The sequence below is a fragment of the Montipora foliosa genome, chromosome 4 (assembly GCF_036669935.1).
Source record: "Montipora foliosa isolate CH-2021 chromosome 4, ASM3666993v2, whole genome shotgun sequence".
Lineage (NCBI taxonomy): Eukaryota > Metazoa > Cnidaria > Anthozoa > Scleractinia > Acroporidae > Montipora > Montipora foliosa.
The window spans coordinates 29,217,422-29,221,222 of NC_090872.1; the positions used below are offsets into that span (position 1 = coordinate 29,217,422).

Consider the following 3,801-nt stretch of genomic DNA (forward strand, 5'->3'; position numbering starts at 1 on the left):
CCTCAGCTTAACAGACCTTATTCACGATAGCCGCCATGTTGGATTTGCTATTATCATGCAAATTAACTACACACTTCTGAGGGGGCAAACAACACAAGTTCGAGAGGTTACAACGAACATCTTTGCCACACAGATGATTTGTTTCACGTTCATTGAATGTTTATCACCTAAGTAGTAAAATGGAATAATTACACAAGTTACTTCGATGTTTTTTTAGTGAAAAATGAGCAGATAACGAATTAGAAAGTCAAAATGTCGGAGGCGATCAAAAGATATAAAATTATTATAAAAGGTACTTAATTCTAAATTCTAAAATGTTCTTTTTAGCAATGTTAATTCAATATTTCGACGAGCCGATTTTCCGCAATTTGCCTTTTTTCCAATGTTTGCCCCCCCAGCATAACACATGGCTAATTTGCATGAAAATTTGAAAACCAACATGGCGGCTATCGTGAATAAATTTGCGGCTAAATACAGGAATTGCACCGGGCTGTGGTTGGATGTTGGCACAGAGAGAATGATTGTAGACATTTCACAATAATTACATGACATAAAATACACATCGATAGTATTCGCGTCTGAGCGCTCATTTCAAACAGCGCTGATCCGCAAAATTAAGTCTAAACACTCATTTTTTGACGATGTTGTTCTAAAGATTTAAGTCTAAGCACCCATTTTTATTTTGTTAGCTTTCAATATATTGTAAACGTTATCTCATGTAAATACTTTAAAATTAGCGGGAACCAACATCGCTTGCTGAGACTAGTAGTCATTTGGCAAGGGCACCCAACGTCAATTTTTGGACAATATCTGTTCGGAAGACGACTTCAGATCTAGAATTTTCGGAACATTTCTTGTCAAATTTATTGCTTGCTTGCCTGTCCTAGGATTTTCGTACTTCTAAAAAATGGTATAATTGCCCATTTTTAACGGATTTTTACCTTAAAAAGGTCACCTAGAATTTTCGGGAGCCTTTTTTCTGGCTAAAATTTTCGAAAAAGTAAGTTTTCATCACTATAATTTTCTGACCACTAGACTTTCAGCTAGGAAATCCGAACAGATGAAAAATTTGTAGGGGATAAAAAAATGCCTATATCTACAGTTTAAATACTAAAATACGGCAAACAATGCTATGTTTAAGTGGTTTTGAACTACATTCTCGTTGGGTGCCCCTGATTTGGGAATGCTTCGACGCAAGCGATCCGAGATCGAACTCGCGCTCTTCCTTCTTCCAAAAATGTCATCGAAAGTCTTTTAAACAACGAAATAAATCGAAGTGTAGAACTTACTTCATATATGTGACGTGAGACCGGTGCGATTCCTGGATATAGCTGCATGTGTGAATAAGGGCTATTGGCGTACTTAATGACATGTGCAGGATATGGACAGAATTACATAGGAGAAACGGGTGATATCCTGAGAAACAAAGTGACGATTCACAAACAACAAATTAGAGTCCCATACACTCGAATCATGATGGGTGTTATTAAACACTGATGAATGCACCTCACTACTTTCCCGTTTTACAAGATTCTCAGTTCGTCACGAAACATGAGAAAAACAGGGAAGATTCATTTCGAAATATAACCCCGCTTGAGATGATTTGAAATTGCACTATTTCGGCGAGTGTTCTTACAATTAAATTACAATTATCGATCGTTTATCGATACTATCGTGACGAAATACGTTAATAACTGTACTTTATATTGTGTGAAAAGCGTAGCGTCAAAGCAAAGAAAAGGAATAAGACATTGTTTTTCTTTATTTTTGTTATTCACGTTTTCTACATATACACATATATACATCTATATTAAACAGTGGAGAGAATGATGGTAAGATTTTGCAGTTATGGACATTTAGTACAGTATGGTGTCTGTGATCCGCGAGAAAAAAATGATAGTATTGAATATCTCACCTGAATCCAAACGCCACGAACTGAAATTTTCCCTGAAGATAGCTTTTTCGTTTCTAGAGATTATATTAAACTGTCAAGTTCTAAACTGAAATATCTCTCTTGCAATTCGAAAAAACGTGAACGTACTCGCGAACCCTTGGCCCGTGAATCATGTAAGCAACACAAAAAAAATACCTGTGAATCCCGATAATTTCAGTACGAACACGAAAATTTATTTATTCTTTATTACCCTTGATATAACTCAGCTACAATTGTATTGGATGTCGTTGTGAGTATAAAATCTGCTTTTTTCTTCAGTTGACGGTCTCCCACACCTATGGGTCTCCCCATGACTATTCCGGGGATGGGGGTAGAGGGTGAGGGGGTAGGGGTGGGGAGCAGGGGCTGAAGAGTACTATAGCTGAAACAAACCAACCTTTACAAAAATGCTAACCTCAGGCCTAGTCATTGTCTAAAGCAGAGCGTGTTTAGGCCTAAGGTTAACATTTTTGTAAAGGTTTGGGTTGTTTCAGCTATAGTACCCTTCAGCCTCTATCCCCCACTCCCTACCACTCACCCACTCACCCCACCCCCGGAATAGTCATGCCGTTACAAGACCGTGTAGGTATTCTAGACATAAAAGAGAAGTCAACCCCTTCATAAACATGTGTGAAGATTTTTAAAATATTCATTAGAAGCAAATACCTTTTCCATTTATCTAAGGTTTTCTTAATCTGCGATGCCAGATTGATGTCTCTGGAATCAAAAGTAGTACAAGTCGCGGACCAAGGACCCCTATGCGAAAATTGTTGATATTTTTCAAGACTCAGTCGATAAAACAAAAGTTTAAAACTCTGCAGCAAATTCGTCCCCAACCGCAGAAACCAGTTCATCTGTAAATCTGTTCTGAAAAAAGACACGCATTCCCGTTGCGTTTTATCTTTACACAAGCCAAGTAAACATGACCATGTGAGTTACGGCGCCGCAAAAGTAGAGACAATCAAACGATAGCAGGAAAGCCGAATTTTCGTCATGTGAAAGAAGAATAATCAATAAATCATCGGACACATTTGTTTTGGTCGTATTTAGTTAACGAGGAAATATAACATCATGTTCGGAAAAGTCGCGGACCAAGGACAACATACTGTACAGCTCGTTTCTCATTTGTTCTTCTCAGCCTGTAAATCCTTCATGAATTCCTGACTTCCAATGTCATATGTTTCCTGCATACTCATTTGTTTTTTCACTCCATCTCCATCACTGAATCCCATAGCCTCCAACCTGTGTCTCCGATACATTTCAAAGTGATGGCTGTGTGTCTTGTCAATCAAGTCCTGCATGTTTGTACTGGAAACAAACAGTTGGAGAGATTGACCAATCACCACAGTCGCAAACAATTAAACAAGCCAATCATGACGCAAAGTAAATGCATGCAGCGGACGCTAAGCGCGGAAAAACACCAGCGAGCGAGCAACAACATCATGGGTTTGCTTTTGCCTCTGATTGGATAAAATATGGTGGGAGATTTTTCAAAAAAACGCGACGCGTGGTAATAACTCACTTGACACTTGCTCGAATGATACGTCGAGAACTATTCCACAACTTCCGCGACCATTCATAAACGATGTCTAACTATGACCGCAGTTTTCAAACTAGAAGTGAGTTGCACGTTTATAATGGAGTATTACTTTTTTCTCGCAAAGCGCGGGCTGCGTGTCTAAATTCCGTCGTTGGTTCATAGACGTATTCATAAATGGCGGCCCAGAAATTATTATTTTGTCTTTGTACTAGCCTCACTTTGGAGCAAAAATTCTTTTGAATTTTGTTCATGCTAACGAGGCTAGTGAGGATGAAAAACAAAAGAATAGCATAAAAACAAAAGAATAATTACTAAGCCGACCATTTAT

The 3,801-nt window shown here is 38.3% G+C and overlaps 1 protein-coding gene across 4 annotated transcripts in view; it reads right to left on the minus strand.

The window, feature by feature from the left end:
- Positions 1 to 3,102: 3,102 nt before the first annotated feature.
- The window catches only part of LOC138000544 (septin-6-like), a 17,024-nt gene continuing 16,325 nt past the window's right edge, over positions 3,103 to 3,801 (minus strand). For all 4 annotated transcript variants that reach the window (XM_068847036.1, XM_068847037.1, XM_068847038.1 and 1 more), the window contains one exon: positions 3,103 to 3,241. The gene's annotated coding sequence lies outside the window, so the exon portion shown is untranslated. The remainder of the gene's footprint in view (positions 3,242 to 3,801) is intronic.